Below are 27,936 nucleotides of genomic sequence, written 5' to 3'. Positions count from 1 at the left end.
TTTTTTTTGAATCATCAATTATCCATCTGTCTCTTTCATCCTTCTTCTTCTCTCACTCTACATTATTATTACCAATGTTTAATTATATGGGAAACAAGTGAAATGCCAGCTACCAAAATTAAATTAATTCCTGAATTATTACCTTGAGTTGGGGTTTTCTTGTGGCAAATATTTATTTTGAAATTTTTGTTTTTTTAAATTTAAGAATAGACTTAGGAATCTCTACACATGATTATCTAAGTGTGTCAATTGTTTCCATTTTGCAGCTTTGGCAGCATCATTCTCTCATGTGTGCTTGTCTTTTTCCTAAACCATTTAGGAGAAGTGACAACTCTCTATCCTCTTATATCAAATAGTTCTATGTATAGTTTCTAAGAAAAATATGCCTTTTTAAAGTAATAGCCATATGATAATAATTAGGAAAGCCAAGAATCTTAATATACATGCAACATTATTATTTAATTCAAAGTAATCTCCTCTAAAACACAGCCATATGAATACATAAGGTTATAACTCTACCAAAGCACAAGGATATCCTTCTTGAGTATTTGTGGAAAACTATGTAGTTATAAATGATTGTGGATAACTTTTGACAATTCTTTATCTAAACATATAACTGCATATACACACCAATATATGTAAAATATTATCAGTATAAAAATTTGGAAAGCACAGAAAAATTAAAAAAGAAACTATATGATTTGAGATAAACATTTATGCCTTTACACACATATACCCAGTGTGGATATAATATATAATACACTTTGGATATTTTTATTTTTATTTTACATAAATTTTATTCATGTAGTGAATATTTGATGACAACAGTATTTTTATTTCATATTATATATTCAACAGGCAGAGAAATGGAAGGATGGATGACAGAAAGATTGACAGAACTCTCATTGGCTAGTTTGTTCCCCAAATGCTTGCAAATTCTGGGATTGACCTGGGGCATTTATACTTTTAAAAATGCATACATTTTATGTATTTATACATAAGCATTTTTATCTCTTTATGCTTCCTTAGGTTAATTATTTAAAATATAATTTGGGGCAGGCGCTGTGATGCAGTGGGTGAACGTCCTGGCCTCAAGCACCAGCATCCCATATGGGTGCTGGTTCAAGACCCAGGTGCTCCTCTTCCAGTCCAGCTTTCTGCTATGGCCCGGGAAAGCAGTAGAAGATGGCCCAAGTCCTTGGGTCCCTGCACCCTCATGGGAGACCCAGAAAAAGATCCTGGCTCCTGGCTTCAGAGCAGCACAGCTCCAGCTGTTGTAGCCAATTGGGGATTGAAACATCAGATGGAAGACCTCTCTCTCTCAGCTTTTCCTCTCTCTGTGTATCTCTGACTCTAAATAAATAAATACATCTTAAAAAAATAGAATTTTGGGTTCAAATGCATCAGTAGCTTTTAAAGGTTTACAATATATATTGTAAAATTGCATGGAAAAGTATTTCCCTTGACGTAGTCAGCATTGATGATCATTCTTTTTCCCCCTTTCAGCTGAAAGAGTATGCTGAAGAAAACTAAAAACTTTGTTTATTTACTCATAGAAAAATTAGAGCATTATTAAAATTCTTGGTGTGAAAAGCATTAGGACTTTACAATGTATCATATAAAGTTGACCTTAAGTAATCAATTGCTTCCTGTCTGATATTTGCATTATAATCCAGTTGATGCTACTTTTTATATTTCTAAAAATGCAAAAAGATTATCATTCAACTCACATACATATCACAGTTTTCAACATTTCTAGTATTTTATCATATGATATTATGATAATATATGATATTTTATCATTAATTTGAAAGGCAGAGTTACAGTGAGAGAGTTTCCATCCTCAGGTTCACTCTCAAAGGGGATGCAACAGCTAGGGCTAGTCAGGCTGAAGCCAGGAGCCAGGAGTTTCTTTCGGGTCTCAAATATTTGAGCCATCATCTTTGTCTTCCCAGGTGCAATCACAGGGAAGGGAGATGGCTCAGAAGCGGAGCAGCCAAGACTTGAACCTATGCCCATATGGGGTGCCTGTGCTGCAGGTGACAGTTTCATATACTGTGTCATAGTGCTGGCTCTCCTTAAATATCAAAATTTCAAAAAATAAATTGAGAATAACTTAAAGCCCTTCTATACCCCCCTTTAACATAAAATAATCACCTTCTTGCACATGGTATATATTAATACTAGGTGTATTTCATACTTCTTACTTCATATGGGGATGTACAATTCAAATATATAGGTAATTTGCATGTTTGGAACTTCAAGAAAATAGTTTGTTATACTGTAGATATAATGGCCAACTGGGATTATTGAAATATAATTTTAGCAAGTGTTATTCATCTTGAACTGGTCTACACTCAATAGTTTAATAAGGAAACAAATTGCTCTTCCTATTTGCTTAGGCGAAACGTGTCTCTAGTTTTTGTTATCATTATTGCTTATTAGGCTACTGTGTGTGTGTGCATGTGTGCACACATATTACTGATTTTTGTGGAAATATGTGTTTTTGCATGTGGCAAGTGGTTAGAAGAAAAAAATGACTAGACTTTGTTGAACATTGTGAGTTCTTTTTATTTTACCCACTTATCCTCCAAAGTTATTCCATCATAGTTACTATTTATTTTCCTCTTCCCTAGTTGGAGGTAAGCTGGGGCTTTTGTTGTATATATTTATTTTTGAACTGTCAGCTGTTCTTTTTTGTGCATTCATTATGTATGCTGTATTTTGCCTTTGTTTTTACTTTTACTGCAAAGTTTCACTTGTTAAAATTCTTAATTTATTTTGAAATATAATTCTTTATTAGTTCAATGTCTGGCAATGTTATCCAGCTGACATATTCATTTTTATATGGTATCATTTTTGAACCAAATTTTATGTTTTAGGGTTGTCATGTTTGTGAGTACTTTAATTTATTATTGATGGTTTCATTTTTTTTGCAAAAAATGTTTCTTCAGCATTAAAAATGTATTTACTGATACTTCTTTCCCCCTCTATTATGTAAAGTTTTCTATGTTAACACAGATATGTTTCTAGCCTACTTGACCTTTCCATTATTGATTCAAACATCACATATTTCTCTTATTACTAGAAATAGTTACATTGAACTTCATAAGAAGCTTTAGCAGCTGCTAGGATAATTTCATTCACTCATTCGTTTTGAAAATGATCTTGACAGTTCTTGATCCTTTTAATCTTTAAGGATGTTAGGGCATGCTTGAAAAATCAATAGAAAGCACTAGTATTACCTTTATTTGATAAGCATTGAATGTAAAGATAAATTTATAGACAATTGCGGTCTCCAGTGATTTTTCTTAAGTTTTGCATTTTTATCACTGTTTTGTTTTTATTGTCTTTATGTTGCAGTGGCATCTTTTTTTTAAAATGAAAACTCATAAAATTGCAATTTTCAATAGATTGTGTTAAACTCTATTACTGTCGAGTACCAGAATAGATTGTGTTACTACCTAGTTATTGCTCCTTCTGTATCCCACTGTGTTCTGAGTGACATTTGCTATATGTATATTAACAAGAATGAGACAGTTTTTCAGCCAGCCACATCACCCACTATTCTTTATGGAATGTTTGGGATCCTGCAGATTGTCTTTTGAGAACTTAACATTCAGAGCTTAGTATGATATGAGATCAGCATATTCGGTTTCCACTCATAAGACTTTACAAATAATCCCCTACCATGTGGGGTCCTGTCTCTACTACAGAGCTCTGAGATGATCTGGAAGCTGCAGTCAGTTGAGGGCAGCACTAAAGTATGGCAACAAAAACGTCTTTTAGTAGACTATGACAACATTTCATACAGCATATTTGAATATCATTTTAATTCTCTTGTTGTTTAAAGTGATGTTCTCAGGCAAACATACAAAGGTACGATTATTAACCAAGACTCCAGATTCAGGAAGAACTGGATCACAAGGGCTATGCTTAGTTTCAGAAATGCATATTTTCTCCTTCAGGAAATTGTGTGAGTTTTTATTATATCCTCCTAGTGTTCATTTAATGTATTTTGTATCTCCTCTCAGCATTGGATAACTTCCACATGACAAGCAAACCCTACACCTAGTGGCCTCACTAGATTTTCCCGAGTCCTCTTATAAGTCCTGATTTAAATGATTACAAAAAGGAACATTCTTAGTAATTGGACTACATGAAATTTTGTAGATAAGGGCATTCAGTCTTGTATTTTGGAGCACCACAGTCAAGTTATGTTAGATTTCAGAGTCCTGACTCTTAGTGGGAACATTATTCTGTTCTTAATTGTGACTGATGTCTACTTCAAAATATATGCATAAAGAATAATAAAGTAGATATTAAAAAATGCAACTGATTTTTCACAAAAACTAATTCTGACTATGATAATACTTCATATGTATATGAATACATATATACATAATATATGTAATATCTTGCATTATTAAAGCCAGTAAAACAATAAATTTGTTATGTTTTGCAAATTTGTAAATATCTATGCATAAAAAACAGTGAATTATAATTATAGCACTTCTATAACTAGGAAAGAATTAGGACATAATAGAATTAAGAATTTAAAAATATCCAAGTTGTAAATCCTGGATTTTTATTACAAATTTTGAAAATGGATGATATGGAATACATTATTAAATAAAAAACATGATTAAAGTAGATCAAATGGATTTAGAATACGTAAGTGCTTACAGTGTATCTTCCTGCTTGCTCAGACTTGAGTTTTACCAAAAAGAAAGAATTCATTATTTCATTTTGTATTTTTCATATAAGAGCATATGGTTTGTATTTGTACTTTGGTTTAGTAATAAATTTCTCTATTACGTTGCTCATACATCAGAGTTTTTACTGAGATTTGCATTTGCTTCAATCCAAAGTCAACAATTTCTTTATGTTTCATTTATCTCTTAAAACTCACAATCCCAATTTTTTCTTCCATTCTCCCCAAATTAATATGTGGAATTGCTTCTTTACCTTTTATTTCCATTAACGATGTGATTCAGAGATGAAAGACGAAGTTCAACTGCCCTTTTCTGTGAAGCTCTTTGTTAAGACATAAAACAGCATCAGCCCTTGCACAGCTTGTTTTCAGTGTTAAAGTGACCTTATGGTACTTTGTTTTCTGTTGCAGGAGACTCTTAAAAATACTTCTAAATTTTGTTAAAATGATTTTAGTTTTTTAAAACTTATTTATATAAATGGAACAAATTTCAAACATTTCCTATATACAGTTGCAAGAATATAATAATACTTCCCACCCTACCGTCCCTCTCTGGCCCCTACCCTCTCTTCTGCTTCCTTTCTATTTTTCTTTTAATTTTTATAATGGCATATTTTCAGTTTGCTTTGTAATCACAAGCTTAATCCTACACTAAATTAAGAACTCAATAAGTAGTTAGAAAAACCACTATTCAAATTTTGTTGATTATCTATCAAACTGAAAGGAAAAGCAAATATCAAAAAATCTTACCTTGTTCTTTCCCTTTGAAATCAACACCAATACTCTATTGATGTAGAATTATTCTCTCTTGGGAAGGTATGAAATAATTTTTGTGTCTTATCCATATGTGGTGCTAGTAATCTCTGGAGAGCAAGTACTATTAACAAGTTTCAGGAGTTCTCTAATTCTCAATTCTTGAATTTACTTACACTGAGTGGAGTGTAAATAAATACAAATAAATATAAATGAAAATGAAATATTCTCCTCTGTAATTGAAATTTATCACTTTCAAATCATTTTTTTAGAGTCATTATATTTTTCTGTATTGTAAACTATCTCAAATATCAATGCAAGTTATATTCATGGCAAAGATTTTCTGTTTGTTATTTGTTAAAGCTCTTAACAAAAACCAGATGTCAGTTGTCATTTTCACTTCACCAAGTTAACACCGAGGGGGAGTAGGACAGGGAATAAGAAAATGCTGTGAACATTTGGAACAAAACAGTATTTACTTCTCATATCATTCTCCAGCCCAAAGCAGTTACTAACCTGCAATCTGTCTCCATATATTTACTTTGCTGGACATTTCATATAGGTGTAATCATAAAATATGAGTTATTTTGTGTCTGAGTTATTTCCTTTGGCCTATTTGCAACGTTTATCTACAATACAGCATAAATAAGTACTTTAGTCATTAATACTAATAATATTTTGTTGTACTGATATATTGCATATTGTTTATTCATCAGTGTGTTCCATCTTTTGATATTATGAATACTGATATGTACATATATTCACATGACTTGATATGAACATTGATGTACAATATTTATAAGTTCTTATTATTTTAACTTTATATTTTTGTTTTCCTTTCTGTTGAATTGTAATGTACATACTGTTAGAGTTGTAAGTGCATAGGCCTATAAATTTTCACAGACTGAGTACACCTGCAGAATCACAACCTATATTGATAAACAGTTTGTTAAGATCACTCTAGAAGCCTCCTTTTACTCTCTGATAGTCATACTCCTCTACTCTGACTTCTTACAGCATAGTATAATTTTGTGTATTCCTGTTTTATATACATGGGATCATACAATATGAATATGCGCTCTTTGTCATAAGCGTCTTTAATTAGCTGGGAAATGAATGGATATTTTTGCATGTTGGAGTTTGTTCCATTTCACTATTGTTTAAGCTGAAGTTCTCAAAGTATTACATAGTGACTCCTCAGATTCTTTGCATCTTTCTGGAGTGTATACAAAGTCTAAACCTTTTCATAGTAACACTAAGATGCTATTTAACTTTTCACTGTCAGTCATTCCTGAGTGTTAGGGAGTTTTCCAGAGACTACATGATGGGAAGCTGCTTATATAACCCTGGGATTAAAATGTCTCAATTTTAATTGTTAAAATGTTAATTTGTTGTTGAAATGTCTCAATTCCAACATGTTAACTATTAATAGATATAAGTCACATAAATAAAAATTCCTTTGGTCCTATAATAATTTTTAAGACTGTAAAGTAGCAGTACTTACCATAATCTCAAAAAGCACAATTTTTTAAAAAAGGTTGGCATTTTGTTATTTATTTGCTTGTTTGTTTATTCATATTTACTTGAAGCATAGAGGCATACAAAGAAAATGAGTGAGACAGAGGCAGAGAGATATCCATTTGCTAGTTTACTTCCCAAATGACAGGGCAGAGCCAGACTGAAACCATGAGTTGGGAACTCAATCCTGGTCTCCCATGTCAGTGGCAGGGACCCAATTGCTTTAATTATCACCTGTGTCCCCCCAAAGTGAGCATCAACAAAAAGTTGGAATTATAAACTGAGCAAGACTCAAACCCAAGGACTCCAACAAAGGATGCAGACATCCCGAGTGCATCTTTTTTTTCCTTTTTTAAAATAATAATTATTTATTTATTTATTGGAAAGAGTTAGAGACAGACACACATACACACACAGGGTAGAAGAGAGAAAGAGGAGTGGGGGAGGGGAAAGGGAGGGAGGGAGGAAAGGAAGGAGAGAGAGAATCCTCTAATCTTCCATCTGCTTGTTCACTCCCCAAATGGCTACAATGACTAGGAGGTCTGGGCTAGGCTAAAGTCAGGAGCTGGGAGTTTCAGCTAGGTCTCACACATGGGAGCAGGGGCCCAACTATTTGAATCATCTTCAGCCATTTTTGCAGATGCATCAGCAGGGAATTGGATGGATATGGGAGAAGCTGGCAAGTGAAATGGCACCCAAATGGAATGCTGGCATTGCAGATGGCGGCTTAACCAGCTAGGCCACAAAGCCAGTGCCCCAAGCAGCATTTTATCCACTGCGACAAGCATCCACTCCAAAAGACACAATCCTGAACATCATAATCACAAATTTTGAAGTGTTTAAAGCTAAAAACCCCTAAGGGCTAAAATCTATAATGATGAAAATCCCATGTATAATAATACTGAAAAATAATGATCAAACTTGAGAGCTAAAATTACAGAAACTAAAATTTCTACCAGGAAAAAGGATTTTTAAAAGAGAACCAACGGCAAAAGGAAGACCTTTCTCTCTGTCTCTCTCTCTCACTGTCCACTCTGCCTGTCAAAAAAAAAAAGGAGTATAAAGTCATACTCTAAGGGATTAGTGTGTGGATTTTCCATTTTACACAGTGCTGTTGCCACCTATTCAGTTGCACTATGTCCACTTTAAGCATAGTATCATGCTGCCTTAAAAAAAAACTTTTAAAGAATCAAAATAATTTGATGAGCTTAATTACTTTCTGATCTAAATATACTTGCTGATGTAGAGGTTCCTTCAGTGTTACAAAACACATTAAGGCAGTGGTGCCATGGCACAGTAGGTTAATCCTTCTCCTGCAGCGCTGGCATTCCATATGGGTGCTGGTTCTAGTCCCAGCTACTCCTCTTCCAATCCAGCTCTCTGCTGTGGCCTGGGAATGCAGTAGAAGATGGCACAAGTGCTTGGGCCCCTGCACCTGCATGGGAGACGAGGAGGAAGAAGCAACTGCCTCCTGGCTTTGGATTGGCACAGTTCCGACTGCTGTAGCCATTTGGGGAGTGAACCAATGGAAGGAAGACCTTTCTCTCTGTCTCTCCCTCTCACTGTCTGTAACTCTAAGTCTCAAATAAATAAATAATTTTAAAAAAACATGCTAAATAGTGAATTATTCTTTGTTAGGGATTTCACTGCCAGAGAAAACAAAATTCTTACATTTACTACATAATCTCACAGAAAAACTAGTGCATATTTTACTTTAAAAAATGAATGGCACTTCCACAATTGTCTTCACTCTGTCTTATCAAATATATAAAATGCATGCCCTTTTTTGATCTAATAATTTTATTATCAATGTACTCAATTATGTTTTAATAATAGGAAAAGCAAAACACTTCATAAATACTTGTTTGGGGATTTGATGGACTTCAAAGAAGAACATAGATTTCAATTGGACCCCCAAACTGGACTGACAAATTTGAAATTAGGTACAATCAAAAATTCTAAAAGTGAATTTCAAGGTGTTGCTAGTAACGTTTATTTTTCCCATTCAATGGAATGCATAGCAGAAAATTCATGGATGCATGTGACATGGAAAAGGAAAACTGGTTTATAAATGAGTTATTCTCATGCATTGGCATTCCTTCCAGTTTGTGAAATTCCAGGAGTTATTAATCAATTAAGGCTGCATTGTTTGAAGTAGCCAGCAAAGTTATTTTCAGGTTTGAGGGTTTCATAAAGAGAAGAATAAGAAGACACGCAATGAGTGTTGTTGCCCTCCTGTCACCGGTATTCTTCCTGCCAAATCTGTGGTCAGTGTGTCAGTACATACAGAATGGATTTTGTGGGCCCAAATCAATTTAGAAATACAGAGTAGATGATGGACAAAATTTCACAATTTATGAAGAATGCTCTTGACTGTGTATATCAAATAGAATAATTTCCTAAAGGACCAGTTCTGTGGGGAGCAACTGGGAGCAACTTGGACTAGACTAAGTTACTGGAATTAAGACTTATTCTATGCATCTGCTCTCCAACAATATGGCACTGAGAAGGGAGGAAACAGCTTTTACACAGCTGCCTCCAGTTCAACCAATAAACAGCAGGACCTGCTCCTGATTGGAGGAGAGCAGCGTACTCGGCGTGTGGGTAGCAGAGTTGGGATTGGTGGAAGAGGACTATAAAGGAGGAGAGAGACAACATGCACCAGGAACATCTATCTGAAGGAACACCTGTGCAGCCCCCGAGAGAGCCGGCCGGCGGTGTGCCGCTCCCCCGCGGAAGTGGGGAAAGTGGCTAGGGGGAACCGCCCTTCCACGGAGGTGGAAGGGACGGTAGCCAACCCGGGAAGAACCAGCAGCAAACCCGGGGAGGGCCGAGCAGACAAAAGAACAGCGCAGGGTCCTGTGCCGTTCCTCCTTGAAGACGGGGAGTGACATAATGGTGCCGTGACTCGGATAAGAAGCCTAGGCAGGGTTCAGTGTCACTCCTCCATGAAGAGGGGGAGCGACATAATGGTGCCATGACTCGGATATGAAGCCTGGGCAGGGTTTAGTGTCGTTCCTCCATGAAGAGGGGGAGCGACATAATGGTGCCGTGACTCGGATATGAAGCCTAGGCAGGGTTTAGTGTCGTTCCTCCATGAAGAGGGGGAGCGACATAATGGTGCCGTGACTCGGATATGAAGCCTAGGCAGGGTTTAGTGTCGTTCCTCCATGAAGAGGGGGAGCGACATAATGGTGCCGTGACTCGGATATGAAGCCTAGGCAGGGTTCAGTGTCGCTCCTCCACGAAGAGGGGGAGCGACATAATGGTGCCGTGACTCGGATAAGAAGCCTAGGCAGGGTTCAGTGTCACTCCTCCACGAAGAGGGGGAGTGACATAATGGTGCCATGACTCGGATAAGAAGCCTAGGCAGGGTTCAGTGTCGCTCCTCCACGAAGAGGGGGAGTGACATAATGGTGCCGTGACTCGGATATGAAGCCTGGGCAGGGTTTAGTGTCGTTCCTCCATGAAGAGGGGGAGCGACAAGTTCCATATAAAATATGAGTCTTAATTGTTCTCCGAAGAAAGTCATGCCCTACTAGGATAAAAGCAACTGTTCATCACAATGCAAGACTTCAAATTACAGTTAATGTCCATGCGCATAAGCCTGCTCTTACAGATAACCCGGATGCAGTTACCAATACTCTATACAATAACTTTTTCATATGTCAACTTTTCTCTCTATGTTTTCATTCCATTTTTTCCTTTTTTCCCACTGTTTCAAATTTACAACACTTTTTTTCATGCTTCACTATGATGAGTATTTCAGCTTTGCATCACTTGCAATACTGGAGATATAAATATGGTAGACTTTTTAGAGAGTTCAGATTTGTTTAATGCATTTTTTTCAAATTTAGCTGATTCAGAGTACATTCTCATAATGTAGACTTTGTGTTTAAGGACAGTGTATGCACATAAAAACATTAAATCTTCCTCAATAAATGAAAAGAAATCCTTTTGTACATCTGTATTTGAGAAAGACAAATTTTCTTGATATTTCTATTCTTTGGGTGACTGCATACATAATCATATATTTCTTTCTTAATTTGTTTTTTTATTTGTAAAGGAAAGAGAGAAAGAGGGACAGAGATAGATGGAGGGAGGGGGGAAAGAGAAAGAGAATAAGAAAAGAGAGAGAAGGGAAGGAAAAGGCAAGGTGAGGTGAGGCAAGGGATTGGAAGGGAACAGAGATCTCCCATCCATTTGTTCATACTCCAAATGCCCTCGACTGCTGGGACAGGAGTATGCTAAATCCAGGAGCTGGGAACTCAATCTGGATCTCCAACATGGGTTGTAGAGACCCAACTACTTGAACCATCATCTGTTGCATCTAAAAATACACTTTAGCATGTGGCTTGAATCATGAATAGTGCCAGGAACTGAACCCAGGAACTCTGGTAAGGTATACAGGTATCCCAAGCTTTTTCTTTTTCTTTCATTCTTTTTTTTTTTTTTTTCTGACAGGCTGAGTGGACAGTGAGAGAGAGAGACAGAGAGAAAGGTCTTCCTTTGCCGTTGGTTCACCTTCCAATGGCCACCGCGGCCGGCGCGCTGCGGCCGGCGCACCGCGCTGATCCGATGGCAGGAGCCAGGAGCCAGGTGCTTTTCCTGGTCTCCCATGGGCTGCAGGGCCCAAGCACCTGGGCCATCCTCCACTGCACTCCCTGGCCACAGCAGAGAGCTGGCCTGGAAGAGGGGCAACCGGGACAGAATCTGGCGCCCGGACCAGGATTAGAACCCGGTGTGCCGGCGCCGGTAGGCGGAGGATTAGCCTAGTGAGCCGCGGCGCCGGCCGCCAAGCTTTTTCTTAATAGCTATGTCAAAATGCTCACCCCACCATTCTAAGTCCCTTAAGACTTAGATTGTCAATATTTCAGATTACCAAAGTAACTAAGTTGGGTACACAACATTTCCTACCAGTATGTCATGCTTTTATATATTTCATTTATAGACATATATATTATATATATATTTATATGTAAAGAGAGATGATTCATTAGTTTATAATTGTTATACCCATGTGACTATCATTTGTACACTTGAATGATTATGCATGAGAAAACATGCATAATTATTGCCTGTTTTATTGTGTAAAGTGGCTTATGAAGTGTTCTGCTGTGCTTTTATATGTTCCTTTTAATTAATATTTTAAAAATGAAAACCAATGTCTTTTAAAGAATTAGCTTCTTTTATTCAGAATTATAGTTCTCAGATTTCCATCTTTAGAGACATTCATAGCAACATTTGGGATTATTGTCTTTGGAATTGATGTCTTTTAGGATTACCACCCAAATCATATACAGTTACAGAAACCACAAGCTTGAAAACCATTGTTGCAGTTGTGTGACTGAAGGACAATTTATTTTTCCATTATGTTTTGTTGACAATTTGGGTTATTTCCAGTCTTTGGCTATTCCGTATACTGCTTTATGAGAATGTCTTTTGTAGGACATAAAGACATTTCTGTTGGGCATATATATCTAGGAAAGAGATTACTGGCATATAAAGTACATATTTAGTTTCTAGTAGCTGACAACAAGTTTTCTAGGGTATCTGTAAAACATTGTAGTTTATATTCCTGCAAACAGTTTATAGGCGTTGCAGTTGTTTAGCCTTCTTACCAACAGTAGGAATTGCTTGTCTTTCTTCTTTTAGATGTTCTCTTGGTTGTGTAGTGGAATTAGGTCCTGTTTTAAATTTGCATATCTGTGGCAAGTGAAATTGAGCGCAATCACATATTAATATTGATCAAGCAATATTTTTTAACTTGTTCACTTATTTTCCTCAAATTAGGCATAATTTACAAATAAAATCTATATAAAATATACAGTGTGAGGTTTTGATATATGTATACATTGTAAAAAGCTCACAATTACAGTCACCATCATATTCAATAACTGACAGTCACCCATTGTTTCTTTGTGTATGACTGGTAAAAATACTTAAAATCTATCATCTTGTCCAATTTCAGGTATATTCATGCTGTATTGTTAACTATAGTTTCCATGTTATGCATTAGATTTCCAGAATTTCTCCTTCTTTCTATTTTAAATTTGTACCATTTAACCAGTAAGATCTTGGCTTCTGTGAGTAGTTTTGTTTATACTTTTTCATATAATTGAAATAATAATTTCTGACTTATTTTGCTTAGCATAATATCCTTAAGGTTTATCTCTGTTGTTGCATATGGTACAATTTCCATATGTTGTTCATTTATTCATTTGTCCAGCCATGTAGGTTTGCTCCATATCTTGAATATTGTTAAACATGCAATAACAAATGAGAGTGCAGACACCTCTTCAACATAGTGATTTTATTTCCTTTAAATGCGCACTCAGAACTGGGATAGCTAGATCAGTTTACTTTCTCATTGGCTTTTCTCAAAACTTTGCCTTTCTCAACATCCTCTGAAACATTTATCTTTGTTCTTTTTCATAATAGCCATTCTAACCGGTGAGCAGTGATATTGCATGATATGATTGCTAATTTCTAAAGATGAGTGGTAGACTGTCTTTTCATTCAGCTATCAACCATTTTGATGTCTGCTTTGAAAAATATTTTTTATTTAGTTCCTTTTTCAATTTCATTTGGTTTATTTCATTTTAGCTATTTTTTTTAAATTACTTTTACTTATTTACTTATTTGTGAGGCACAGAGATGAACAAACACAATGTGCCCACAAAAACAGAGAGGCCAAAGCCTGAACCAAAGATCCAGAAACCCAATCAAAGTTAGTATCAGGAACCCGATTACTTGAACCATCGTTATTGCTCTCCAGGTTCTTCATTTTGAGAGAGCAGGAATTGGGAGCAAAAGCTAGGAATTCATCCTAGTTACTCAGATATGAAAACAGGAATTATAAGAAACAATTTAACTGCCAGGCCAAATGCCTGCCATGAATTTTTACTGTTGTTTGAGCCTCTTACATATTTTGGCTATTAACAGTTTCTCAGATGTATGATTTCCCACTATTTTCTCCCATTCCATAGATCTTTTTTGTTTACTTTGTTGATTATTTCCTTTGCTGTGCACAATGTATAGTCTGATGCAATTCTATCTACATGTTTTTGCTTTTGTTGCTTGTCATAGCCCAACATCATTGCCCAGAACAAGGTCAAGGAGCTTTTTCTTTGTTTTCTTTTCAGTGTTTTGATGGTTTCAGTGCTTCTTTTTAAGTCTCTCAACCATCTTGAGTTGATTTTTGTATATAATATGAAATATGTGCTTAATTTTATTCTTCCAAACATGGTTATGCAGTTTTCCCAGCATCATTTGTTGAAGAGACTATCCCATTCCCATTGTGTTTTCTCGGTATCTTTGTGAAATATCAATTAACAATAAACATGTAGATTTATTTCTGAGCTCTTTATTCTGTACCATTGGTGTACATGTATAATTTTATTCCGGTATCATACTATCTTGATGATTATGTCTTTTTAATAAATATATCTTAAAATTGGGAAGTGTGCTGCCTCTACCTTTATTTTTCTTACTCAAGATTACTTGGAGTATTCAGGTTCTATTTTATATAAATTTGGGGCTTTTTTCTATCTCTGTGAAAAATGCCACTTGAATTAGAAAGAAATTGAGTAATGCAGGAATGTTGAAAATTTAATTCTTCTAATCCATGAACACTATCTGTCTTCCTATTTGCTAATATCTATTTCATTAATGCTTATAATTTTCAGTACATAGGTCTTTAATCTCTTTTTTTATTCCTATATATTTATTCATTTGAGCACTGCTATGAGTGAAATGTTTTCTTAATTTCATATTATAGTATTTTGCTGTATATACTGATTTTTGCATGTTAATTGTACAATAAGATCATCTCTTGCACAAAGAGATGTAATTTTATTTCTTAAGAATTTTGTGTCTTTGATTTCTTTGTTGTGAAATTCTTGTAGCAGTTCTTTCAATACTATTTTTTATTTAAGTTCTGAGATTAAGCACCCTTACCTTGAGCCAGAACTTACAGGAAAAAGTTTCAGTTTCTCTTTATTGATATCCACCCTGCTTTTGCTCATCATATGTTACCTTTTTGTATTGAGGTACATTCCTTCTGTAAATAATTTGCTGAGGAAATTTTTTGAATCAAAATGATGTTGAATTTTGTCAAACCCTTCTTCTACATCTTTTGATAAGATTACATTATTTTTCCTTTATTATGTTAATGTAGTACATCACAATCCATAGCTTTCTGTATGTTCACGGATCTTTTGGATAAATCCAACTTAATCATGATGAATAATTCTGGTAATTTGATATTGAAATTGTGAATATTTTGGTGAGAATGTGTGCATCTATATTCATTAGGAATATTGTCCTATTTTCTTGACATGCTTTTATGTGGCTTGCATATCAAACTGATACTAGCCAAATTCAGGCTATCATAACAATAATCTCATGGGAACTAATTTCAAAGGGCACACCCCCAGGACCCAAGTACCTCCCATTAAAATCCATCATGTAAATGTTTAACCACCGCTGAATAGCGTCCTGATGCAGACCAAATATTTAACACAAGGACCTTTGAGGGATATTCAGCCTCCAAAACATAGAACCAAGTCACATCTCTCCTGGAGACTGGGGTGCTAACATGTCTGTATCAGTAGTGACTCTATGTCTGAAGCATGGTCATAGATGGTATAGTTCAGTAATCTGGGTTCAGAGTATAGGTACGTGTGGAACATTAGTGACTTTAGGGTCTAGTTTCAATGTGGTTCACTGTGGAGGTGGTTTACATACCTGAGGCACAGGTGCTCATGTGGCAGCAGCATTGAGGTCCATGACACAGACGCCTGCAGAGTGACCATGACTCTGAGACCCAGAGTAGGAAAGAAGCTGTAACAATGCTTGTGGCACTTTTACCCATGTTTATAGCTTCAGGGACATAGAGTAGAATACATGTGAGATTGGGAGAATGGCTACCCCAATCAAGGGTGGCACAAAAGGGGCTCCTTCTTGGTGTTGGGCATAGCAGCAGCTCCATCTCCTGAAAGATTTTGGCAGCAATGGCTATTCATTTTCAGTGAGCTCAGTGACAAAGCTTAACACCAGGGGTGATGGTGGCGGTCACCACATGGCTGATATTGGTATCTTTGTCCTTCTTTGTTTCTTGAAATCTCCAGATGTCTCAGATATGTTGATGTATCCATTGATCTTTTCTTTGTTACTTACACTTATTGTTGCTCCACCTTGATGCTACAGATTCTTAAATAAATATCTGGGCAAACTCAAGGCTGTTTTAATAATGAATGGCTTTCTTGCTTGCTTGCTGCCTTCTTTTTTTCTTTTTGGATGAGTGAAAAAGCTTGGGCATCTACTTTGTCATCCTTTTGATGTCACTGTTAATTGTAACTGATTTATGGACATTACTTGTCCCAGCTAGTTTGGGTGGCTATAACAAAATATCATAAACTAGGTGACTTAAATACTAAATATTTTTTTCTTACTTTTCTGGAAAGTGGGAACTACAAGACAAGGTGCCAGCAGATTTAGTATTTGGTAGGTCTTTGTTTTGGTTTGAAGATAGTATTCTCTCTGTATCCTTGCAGGGACATTTTTCCTGTATTCTGATAAGGATACAAGTCCTATTTAGTGCTCTATCCTCATGATATAATCAGTAAAGGCCTCATATCCTAATAAAATTATATTGCATGCTAATATTTTTCAATATACAAATTTTGAGGGCAGAACAATATTCGGTTCATAACATGACTAATTTTGAAAAGAAACAAGGAAATAAGGAATGGAGAAAGTGTGGAACGTGTGAAGAAGGAAAGAGGAAGGAAAGGGAAAGGATTCAAAAATTTCATTCAAAGAATTACAATTCAAGATCATAATATTCATTTAAAAATGAATGACTTCCACCAGGAAGGCTCCTGCCCCGTGCCCGAATTAGTGAGTGAGGGGGCACAATGCTTGGGGTGAGGGAAGGGGGGAACCCTGTGTGAAAGAAGGAAACCTGGGCCTGCCCCCGACCCGCCTGCCCACCTTTGCCTGCTCCTCCTGGCCTCTCACAGTGGGGAAGGGGCTGAGAGCTGAGACAGGGGAGAGGGGCCCAGGAGCATGCAGCGCCCCCCGCGGGGACTGGGGAGAGACAGAGAGTAGCTCCTGACCGAGATGTCTGTGACAGGACATGGGGGTGGGGGGGAGTGACGGCCCCCCCGGGTGGGGTGGAGGGAGTGTGACAGCCCCCCTGGGTGGGGTGTGGGGCGCGGTTACTGCAGAGCCTCCGCCTAGGGGCCTCTCGCCCTTGTGCCTGGCCGGCTGGAAGCCGTGCTCCACGCCCTTCACCTCAGGCTCTGTCTTACCCCAGTCGCTGATGCAGGCGGTGTAGGGTCGCCCTCCGGTGAGCAGCTTCAGCTTGGGCATCCAGCTCTGGCGCACGACCCGGCTTGCGTTGGAGTACACGCTGGCTCCGATGGCGTTCCTCTCGCTCTCCTTGAAGTTCCGGCAGTGGTCCTTGAGGCCGCGGCTGTCCAGTGGTTTGCTGGTGCCACAGCTGGGGGCCAGTGCGTTCCGGTCAAAGGAGGAGGCGAGGAGCGGCCGGCAAGACCTGGTGCCGGGTTCCTGAGCTGCGCCCTCGTGATGCACACCTTGGCGCCTGCCACCAGCTCCGGCTTCTCGGAGGGGCCGCCTTCGTCCTGGAGCTTGGGGTGACAACGGGTGCTGATCTGGTCGATGAGCTGGGCTGGGAGCGACACCAATCTTGTGGCACCTGGATCCGACTGCGGGTTCCGGGAGGGCCTCAACCTTCTTGGCTGTGGGGCCCACGTTCATCGAGCTGTGCACGGTGCACCTGTTGCAGATCTGCCGGCACTGCTCATCCAAGTCTTCCTCCCCGCGTCCTCCTCCTCGTGGTAGGAGCCGGGCTGTTGCTGGTGTAGGGGCTCCAGGTGCCCGGGCTCCTGCGCTCCGACGTGCTGGGCCAGCTTTCCACGCCCGCAGCTGCCGCCACTGCCCGGCTGGCTGGCTGCCCTGCCCCACCCCCCGCGGCCAAGGCCACCCCGGCGGGGGCCTGCTGCCAAGGCTGCCGGTTGGCCGCCAGGTTCAGCATGGAGAACTTGGCCATCTTGCAGCTACTGCCACTGCCGCCGCCGCCCCCGGCCACCTTGGGGCCACCGTCTCACAGCCGCTTGGCCCCGGGCGTGCACTGCAGAGTCCGACTCCTGCTGCTCCGTCCTGACCCGTGACACGAGGGGCAGTGGCGAGCTGCAGGCCGGCCAGCCGGAAGTCTGCATCACGGGGCTCTGTGGCTAGGAGGAGGGCGCCCCTAGGTGTGCAGGCCCTGCGAGTCGCCGCTCCGGGAGCTCACCTTCAGGAAGAACTCAGCGCCTTTCTCCAGGATCTCCTGGATCTGCAGGAAGCCCGCCGTGTCCGTGAGCAGGAACTGGTCCTCCACGTTCGTGCTCAGCGGCCCGTGTAGCAGAAGCTCAGGGTCTGCTGGAACGACCGCAGCTGCACGGCCGCCGGCAGCTCCACCAGGGCACTGCGGCTGCTGTTGCACAGGTCCCAGGAGTAAGAGCTGTTGGCGGCCAGCACGGCCCTTGACCACCACCGACACCTCACAGGGCAGCCCTGCAAGCGCTGTTGGCTGAGGCACTCCAAGATGCCATTGCTGAAGTTGGGGATCTCCATCTGCAGGCTCTGCGCCATGGCGGGGCTGCACGGTGGCCACGCTCCGGGGGCTCCTGGACAGGATCTGCAGCTGCGGTTGCGGCCCCCGTCAGGGGCCACGGCCTCCGCCTCTGCAGCCTCCGCGGCCTCCATGGCCTCCACCTAAGCAGCTGCGGCAGCCGTGGCGGCCACTCATTGTTGAATTTAATTGTTTTAAAAAATGATGTATAAATGACTAAATTATGTGCTAATACAGATCTAGAAAATATTTGAATTATTGGTCCAAATATGACACCAATATGATATGGTTCCAAATATGTATCTATAATACATTATAGAAAATTATACTGTATCTTATATGATAGTTTCCATCCTAATTCTGGGTAGCTTTTGGACAGAAATCAATGTCTTGATGGATCTAACTTAAGAAAGTCAAAAAACTACAATCCTGGCCAAGAGTGTAAGACTACGTCACACAGTCTAGCACTGAACATCTCCAACACTTGCTTAAGGAGAGATACTGGGCTTCTACTGATGATGAAATTAGTGGTTAAGACGAGATCATCATCACGGGAAGCTCAGCAAGTTAGAGAGAGAGGCCAGGGACGGATCCCAGCTGTGTGAACCCAGCGCTAAGAGATGGAGCTCTCAGAGCCAATCACACAGTTCAAAAGTCAGCCAGCCAACCAGTCACGCCATCTCACGGAGATTTCAGTAGAGAGAAAACAGAAAAGGCCAGGGCAGGATGAAAGGACTTTAAGCAGGACTCGGTCACAGGCAGATGGTGGAATATCTGAAGCTGAAGAAGCCAAAGGTCAGACAGCTGAACTGGATACTAAAGGGTTCATTTACACACTTCTAAAGTCCCGAAGTACAGCCTGATACTTTTTAAACCAGTGTATTAATTATGTCACTTTCATCTTATCAAATGCAAAGGAAAAATGGGACAGTAAATTTCTGAATCTGTTTCAAATATGTACAACACATATTAGTGAAAGACTTCTAGCAAAGAATTATTCCAATATTCCATTATTCCAATATTCAATATAGAAGAGTATATACTTTTATACCATTTTAAAAGTACGATTTTGGCCAGCGCCATGGCTAACTTGGCTAGTCCTCTGCCTGCGGGACCGGCACACCCCGGGTTCTAGTCTGATTAGGGTGCCAGGTACTAGTCCCGGTTGTTCCTCTTCCAGTCCAGCTCTCTGCTGTGGCCAGGGAGTACAGTGGGGGATGGCCCAAGTGCTTGGGCCCTGCACCTGCATGGGAGACCAGGAGGAAGCACCTGGCTCCTGGCTTCAGATTGGTGCAGCACGCCGGCTGTAGCAGCCATTTGGGGGGTGAACCAACAGAAGGAAGACCTTTCTCTCTCTCTCTCTCTCTCACTACCTCTGCCTGGCAAAAAATAAAAATAAAAAAAGTACGATTTTAAAAATACTATCCAAATAGAAGAAGGAATATCTAATTATAATTAATGGAAATATGAGAAGTGTAAATTAAGTATATCTGCATCAGACTGTAAAATGTGGCACCAGATATGGGTAAGCTACAATGTTAGGAGTGCAGGTGCTATGATTAACAGGATAAACACTGATGTTATCTATAATTACCTCATTTTTACTTAAAACACAGGTAATGAGGGAACTCAGAGTCTCTGAAATAAAGCAAGTTAGGACCTATGCTGAAAGCTGCTTACCTTCAAGCAGACAGCAAAGACTTCAACCACTAAGGAGTAGGGCAGGAAAGTGAGATCAGTGACAGTCCCACTACAGTGGCACCAGATAGACAGCAAGGCTCCTATAACCAGACCTACATGTGCAGACAGAGACAAACCTGCCCTAACACCAGGTGAAGAGCTGCACCCAGGTAGGAACAGACAACTCTTTCAGCCTGCATCACCTTCAACCTCCTAAGGGCTTGACACAACTACAAGATAATGCCAACTTACTCTCAAAATGCGCAGCCAAGAGATCTCCCCCATTCCTTGTTCCCTGACCACAGGCAAGCAAGGAACAAGGTCCAGCCACTAGGGAGTAGGGCAATAAAGTGAGCACAGAACTGCATCACAGATCTGGTAAAACCATTGCTTGGCAGGTACTAACAGTCCCAAGGTCAGTGCTTGTAGACAGAGGACCAGCCCTTGTCCCAAGTGGAGACCACAGCCCCAGTGAATTAGACTTATATCCAGGCCAGCATCACATGTGGTTGGTTGTAGTGGTCTCAGATGGCGAGTCCATGTCAACTGTTGGCAGATCATGACAAATTGGCACTTGACCACACCCAATTCTGCAGGCTTTTTTTGCAGGCTGAAGGGCTTAGGTTTGATCTAGTATTGTAGCATAGGTGGCCACAAAACTGCTCATTCCAATCCTCCCTCAACCCCCAACTCCAGGCAGTACAACACAGAGAGAGTAACTGGGGTTAAAATAAAAGGCAGATGGGTATTCAGGCATTGTATGGAAGCATGCGGCTGGCACTCCAGGAACACCTGAATCCTTACTGGACTTAGTGCTTCTGTGACAGCAAACACACCTGCCTACGTGAGCACCTGAGCAACCACGTCAGACCTCAGGGCAGCATTCCTGCACCTCAGGCACAGTGGACTGAGGGTGGCACCCTTGTGGCCCTGGGCCACCATATGAGCTGCTGCCAAGAACCATGCATTCCTTGAGGACTGAGGAGAGAACCCCATGTCCCAAATGCCACTGTCATCCATTGCTATGAAAGAAGACATTGGGAGACTGCACAGTGTCTACATGAAAATAAAGCCAAAATTCTTACCAGATACCCAAATACACATTTTAGGAAGTCTTTTACACGAAATCAACTGATTAAAAGTGAAAGAAGATGCCAGTAGTCTAAGCCTCCACCTGCAGTGCTGACACCCCAGATGGCTGTTGGTTTGTGTCCCAGCTGCTCCTCTTCCCATCCAGCTCTCTGTTATGGCCTGGAAAAGCAGGAGAAGATGGCCCAAGTACTTGGGCCCCTGCTCCTGCATGGGGAGACCTGGAAGAAGCCCCTGCTTCCTAGCTCTGGATCAGCCCATCTCTAGTCACTGTGGCCATTTGGGGGAGTGACCACTGGATGGAAGATCTTTCTGTCTCTTCCTCTTTCTCTGTAACTTTGCCTCAAATAAACAAATCAATCTTGTGAAAGAAACAGCTATTCTGCCAGATGACAAATATCCATGTAGGAACACTGAAGTATGAAAAAGCAAGGCAGTATGACACCTCCAAAGGAACAAAGTAATGTTTGAGTAACAAATTCCAAGGAAAAGAGACTTAAAAATACCCAATATTCAAAGTAATGATTACTAGGATGCTCAGAGTTACAAGAGAAAACACACTCTGAGATGAAAACAGCCAGAAAACAATTCAGGGCTTTAATGAGAAATTCAGCAAAGATACAGAGATCTTGAAAAAGAGTCAAACAGAAATCTTGAAAATGGAGAATTCAGTGTTGAATAAAAAGTACAGCCGAAAGTCTCAACAACAGACTAGACCAAGCAGAAGAAAAAATATTAGCTGAAATTCAAGATATCTTTTGGAAGAAACCAGACCCCCCCCCCAAAAAAAAAGGATATAAAATGGAGATAGCCTCTGAATTGTGCAGGCCAATGTTAAGAGAAATATGCAAATTCTGGGGATTCCTAAGGATGAATATAAAATAGTAAGTCCCTACATTAAAAAAAAAATGATCAGTGCCTGGTGTTGTGCCACACGGGGTTAAGCTGCCACTCATGACATGGATGTTCCATATCTGAGCACCTGTTTGAATCCTGCCTGTTCTGCTTATGATCCGGCTCCCTGCTAATGTGCCTATGAAAGCAGCAGGAGACAGCCCAAGTATTTAGGTCCCTGCAACTCATGTGGGAGACTCACATGGAGTCCCAGACACCAGGCTTCAGCCTGGCCAAGCCCAGGCAGTTGCATTCATTTGGGGAATGAACCAGCAGATTGAACATTTCTTTTTCTCTCTGTCCCTCTTTTTCTGTCATTCTGTCTTTCAAAAAAAAAAAAAGGAAGAGCAAGAAAAAAGAAGTTATAAAACATGCAACCTAACAATGTATATCAAGGACCTAGGAAAACAAGAATAAAGCAAACCAAATGTTAGTACAATGGAAGAACTGATAAAGATCTGGGGTTGGTATTGTGATCCAGTTGGCTAAGCTATAGCTTGGGAAGCCGGCACCACATATTGGACTGCAAGTTCCAGTCTTAGCTATTCCATTTTTTGTTAAAGATTTATTTATTTATTTGAGAGGTAGAGTTACAGAGATGGGGGAGATGGAGAGAAAGATCTTTCATCTGCTGGTTCACTCCCCAAATGGCCACAATGGCCAGTGCTAGGCTGTTCTGAAGCCAGGATCCAGGAGTTTCTTCTGGGTCTCCCACACACATGCATGGGCCCAAGCACTTAGGCCATCTTCCACTGCTTTCTCAGGCCATAGCAGAAAGCTGGATTGGAAGAAGAGCAGCCTGGATACAAATGAGCAACCATATGAGATGGCAGTGCCACAGGCAGAGGCTTAGCCTAGTATGCTACAGCACTAGCCCCAGTTATTCCACATTTAATCTAGCTCCACACTAATGCACCTTGGAAGAAGCAGATGATGACTCAAGTACTTGAGCCTCTGCCACTCATGTGTAAAACCAGGATGGAGTTCTTGGCTCCTAGCTTTGGCCTGACCCAGACCTGGATGTTTGTGGCTATTTGTGAAACCAGCAGGTGAAAGCTCTCTCTCCCTCCCTCCCCCTTCCTTCTGTCACTCTGCCTTTCAAATAAATCAATCAATTTTTAATTGTTTTTTTTTTATTTGTTTTATTTATTTGAACAGCAGAGTTATACAGAGAGGAGGAAGAGACAGAAAGAGATATCTTTCATCCGCTGGTTCACTTCCAAACTGAACATAAAGGACTAGGGTTGGGCCAGACCGAAGTCAGGAGTCAGGATCTTCTTCTGGGTCTTCCACATGGATTCTGGGGTCCAAGCACTTTGGACTTCTTCCATTGCTCTCCCAGGTGCATTAGCAGGGAACTAAATTGGAAGTGGGGCAGCCAGGACTTGAACTGGTGCCTATACAGGATGCTGGCATTGCAGGTAGTCATTTTACCAGCTATGCCACAACACCAGCTTCTCAAATAAACCAATCTTTAAAAAAAGATCAGAGCCAAAACAAATGAAAAGAAATTTTTCTTTCTTTTCTTTTTTTTTTGACATGCGGAGTTAGGCAGGGAGAGAGAGAGAGACAGAGAGAAAGGTCTTCCTTCCGTTGGTTCAACCACCCCCAATGGCCACCACAGCTGGCGCGCTGTGCCAATCTGAAGCTAGGAGCTAGGTGCTTCCTCCTGGTCTCCCATGTAGGTGCAGGGCCCAAGCACTTGGGCCATCCTCCACTGCCTTCCAGGGCCACAGAAGAAAGCTGGACTGGAAGAGGAGCAACTGAGACAGAACCAGTGCCCCAACCGGGACTAGAACCTGGTGTGCGGGTGCCACAGGAGGATTAGCCTAGAGAGCTGCGGTGCCGACCAAAAAGAAATCTCAAAAAATATATACAAAATTCAATGAAATGTAACTTGGATTGTGAAGACAAGTTCCATGTGGGAGACTGGGAAGAAGCTCCTGGCTTTGGACTGGCCTAGGGCCAACTGGGGAGTGAACCAGTAGATAGATCTCGTTTGCTCTCCCTCCCCCTGTAACACTTTCACAAAATAAATAATTAAAAATGTTTTAAAAATAAAGTTATACATGACAACAGCATTTGCTCTAAGATCTGGAATCAGACAAGGATGTTCACTCCTGACCATTCATATTCAATATAGTATGAAAAGTTTTAGCCAGTGCCATTATCCAATAGAACAAAATAAAAGACACATAAGAAAGGAAGAAGTCGGCTGGTGCTGCAGCTCAATAGGCTAATCCTCCACCTGCGGCACTGGCACCCCGGGTTCTAGACCCAGTCAGGGCGCTGGCTTCTGTCCCTGTTGCTCCTCTTCCAGTCCAGCAATCTGCTGTGGCCCGGGAAGGCAGTGGAGAATGGCCCAGGTGCTTGGGCCCTGCACCCACATGGGAGACCAGGAGGAAGCACCTGGCTCCTGGCTTTGGATTGGCACAGCACACCGGCTGCGGTGGCCATTGGGGGGGTGAACCAACGGAAGGAAGACCTTTCTCTCTCTCTCTCTCTCACACTGTCTAACTCTGCCTGTCAAAAAAAAAAAAAAAGAAAGAAAGAAAGGAAGAAGTTGAAGTATCCCCATTTGCAGATGATGTAACTCTTTATACAGAGTAATGTAGACTCCACCAAGAGACTATCAGTATCAGAACTGATAAATGAATTCAGTAAAGCTGCAGGAGACAAAATTGAGACCTAAAAATCAACAGTATTTTTATCATCAATAATGAGCTCATTAAGAAAGAAATTAAGAGCAATCCTATTTGCAATAGTTATAGAAAAATGAAATATCTTGAAATAAGCTTTAATTTTTAAAAATGTATTTGAGAGAGAGACACAGGCAGAGACAGGCAGCTCCCATTTGCTGGTTCAATCTCTAAATGCCCACAACAGAAAGGGTTAGGTCAGGCCTAAATGCCAAGAACTCAACCCAGGTCCCAGAAATGGAAGGCAAATTACTTGAGTCATTACCAATGCCTCTGCAGGTCTGGATTAGCAGGAAGCTGGATTAAGTAGTGAAATCGGGTATTGAACCCAGGCACTCCCAAATGGGACATGAGAGTCTTAACAGTTTAACTGTGAGGGCAAGATCTGCCCTCCCATCACCCAGAATAAATTTAACCAAGGACGTGAAAGGCATCTACAACAAAAATTGCAAAGCACTGATGAAAGATTGTGAAGAAGACAAAAGAAAATACAAAGTTCTTCTCTGTACGCAGATTAGAAAAATTAATACTAGTAGAAGTCCATGTTATCTGAAGCAATTCACAGCTTCAATGTAATTACCACCAAAATAATAAAGACAGTATTCACAGAACTAGAAAAAACAATCCTAAAACTCATGTAGAAGCACTTTAAAAGAACCCAAATAGATAAAGATATCTTGAACAACAAAGTTGGAGGCATTTTTGGAAACATAGCATAATAAAAGGAAAGTTTAAAAATGTGCACCTTCAGTTTATTCAATAGGTCACTGTTATACCATCTAATAAGATAACTAAAAACATGCAAGCAGCTGGTACTGCAGCTAGACAGATTAATGTAATAGTCTGTAGTCATACGTGCTGGCAAGGGCTCGCCTCTTTTGGCAAGGAGAAGGTCAGTTGCCCTTGGGAAGGGGGGGGAGGATGGAGAAACAACATTCCTTCCACCATGTGGCCATGTGTGCTCCATTCCCTAAGTTAAACATCCACTGCAGCACACACAGGAAACTCTCTCTTCCTTCACATCTGGCAGTGTTCTCTCACATGTAACTTGACAAAAAAATGTAACATTGGTCTGTAAAACCTGTAAGATGTATTTCATAAAACTAATAATATATTTTCACAACACATCATTGCAAATGAGTTGGAAGCCAAATAATTAAATTTAAACCAACCCACTTCCAAAGCAAGATGTGGCTTAAAACCATTCAGGCATTATATAACCCCATACAAGTGTCATAGGAGTTAAGTCTGTTTGTTTTCTACCTCTCTGAATCAATGAAGAAAACCACAAAGAAATACAAATCATAGTAAAACCTCGTAGGCCACAAAAATAAATCTGTGAGTATAAGACATATGAAGCTATAGTTAGGGTCCATGGATTTTAAATTTCATGATTTATTTGTTATAGTTCTTGATATCACCTCTAACCTTACACTAATAGTACCATGTTCCTTTTTTGCCAAGTCCATAAATTTGCTATATAAAGAAAATTTGAAATAATATATCAGAGATTTAGAGTTTTAATAAAAGCCCCAGGTTAAGCTAATTCTTAGCTGTCTTTCAGGTAATAAATCTATTTCCCTATAAGTCATACTGCTTGTCTTTTCTTGCTGGCATCTCTAGCCTAGTACACTATAAAAATTTCCTACAATATCAAATTGTTAATGATGATGACAACGATGATGATGATGATGGAACAAACTGTAACATAAAAGCAATTAATCATTATTTAGCATTTACCAAGTGCACATTATCCCATAAACCCCCTGTCAATTCTATTTTATTATCCCCACTTCAAAAGTGAGGAAATAGAGGCAAAGACTGCCCAAAGTCTTCAAAGTATTTTAAGCAACACATTATGTTTAGATATTATTTTCAAACAATGACAATCTATTCATCCTTAAAACAAGCAATCTAATGCTACATTATAAAAATAATGAAAAAAAAAAACACTGATTCCCATAAAAAAAAAACAAGACAGAATTCAAAAATTAGTAAAACTTCAACATATGCTGCAAAAGGGTGCATGTGTTGGAGGGTGAACACCAAGGCATAAAGCTTTCTGCTTGCATGGGGTTAGCACAAAAAAATACAAAATATGATGGCTTTGCATTTAGATTTTCAAGAGCCTTTATTTTACTTATTTTACCCCAGTATTTAAAAAAGTTGTGGGAGGGAAGCAGATCACACAATATAATACCCTTTTTACAGATGAGAAACTAAGGCAAATCTTTACCCTGGACATAAGCTCTAGTGTGTCAGTGGTAGGCCTAAGGCCTGAACTGTCTGATTATGAAGAAAGGTTAGGATTTCTGAGTCAGTTTAAATAGTTGTTACACAAAAGGACTTCCAAACATTGGAAATTTTATGTTTTTTCTAATACCTTGTTAGTAGTTAGTTTGAAAAAGCTATAACGGCAACCGAAAAATAATTTTCATTTTCTAAAGCAAATTTTACTAATAATTCTGTTGCTATTTTAACGTGACACTGCTACATTTTTCTAGGTTTTGACTGTTAACAATATTAAAAGAATATAAACCAGCACTGTGCTTCTATGAATTCTACATTTAACCCAATGTCAAATTCACAATTAAGCTCATTACATTATAAGAGCTACTGCCTACCTGGTAGAAAAATATTAATTTCACACTTTAAACACTATAATACTATTTAATAGCAGTGTTGGCCTGCCAACTATTGAAAGCCTGCTTTTACATAGTATACTGTATTATCCTAACTTTTTATCTTGCCTTTTTATTACAACAAATTAATATGCTAACATTATAACAATGACAAGCATTGATTAAAAATATTGAGTGAACAACAACAGTATTTATTGTGCAAAGTTACCTCAGGAATTTTTCAAAACATAGTCATAATTCAGTAATACTAAGATATTTTAATCTTCAAATATTCAAGGACAAAATAAACTAAAAGATAACATTATA

At 39.7% G+C, this 27,936-nt stretch overlaps 1 protein-coding gene and 1 long non-coding RNA gene across 2 annotated transcripts in view; both read right to left on the bottom strand.

Moving 5' to 3' along the window:
* Positions 1–17,396, bottom strand: part of LOC103346018 (adenomatous polyposis coli protein 2) — a 28,653-nt gene extending 11,257 nt beyond the window's left edge. Inside the window, 1 exon segment of the mRNA XM_070067654.1 lies at positions 17,302–17,396. The gene's annotated coding sequence lies outside the window, so the exon portion shown is untranslated.
* The window catches only part of LOC103346843 (nucleus accumbens-associated protein 1), a 46,481-nt gene continuing 18,554 nt past the window's right edge, over positions 10–27,936 (bottom strand). The window contains exon 7 of the long non-coding RNA XR_011385740.1: positions 10–26,689. This is a non-coding gene — a long non-coding RNA (nucleus accumbens-associated protein 1). The remainder of the gene's footprint in view (positions 26,690–27,936) is intronic.

This window comes from Oryctolagus cuniculus, assembly GCF_964237555.1.
Source record: "Oryctolagus cuniculus chromosome 17 unlocalized genomic scaffold, mOryCun1.1 SUPER_17_unloc_1, whole genome shotgun sequence".
Lineage (NCBI taxonomy): Eukaryota > Metazoa > Chordata > Mammalia > Lagomorpha > Leporidae > Oryctolagus > Oryctolagus cuniculus.
The sequence above is the reverse complement of the archived record's forward strand: the minus strand, read 5'-3'. Positions and strand labels throughout refer to the sequence as shown.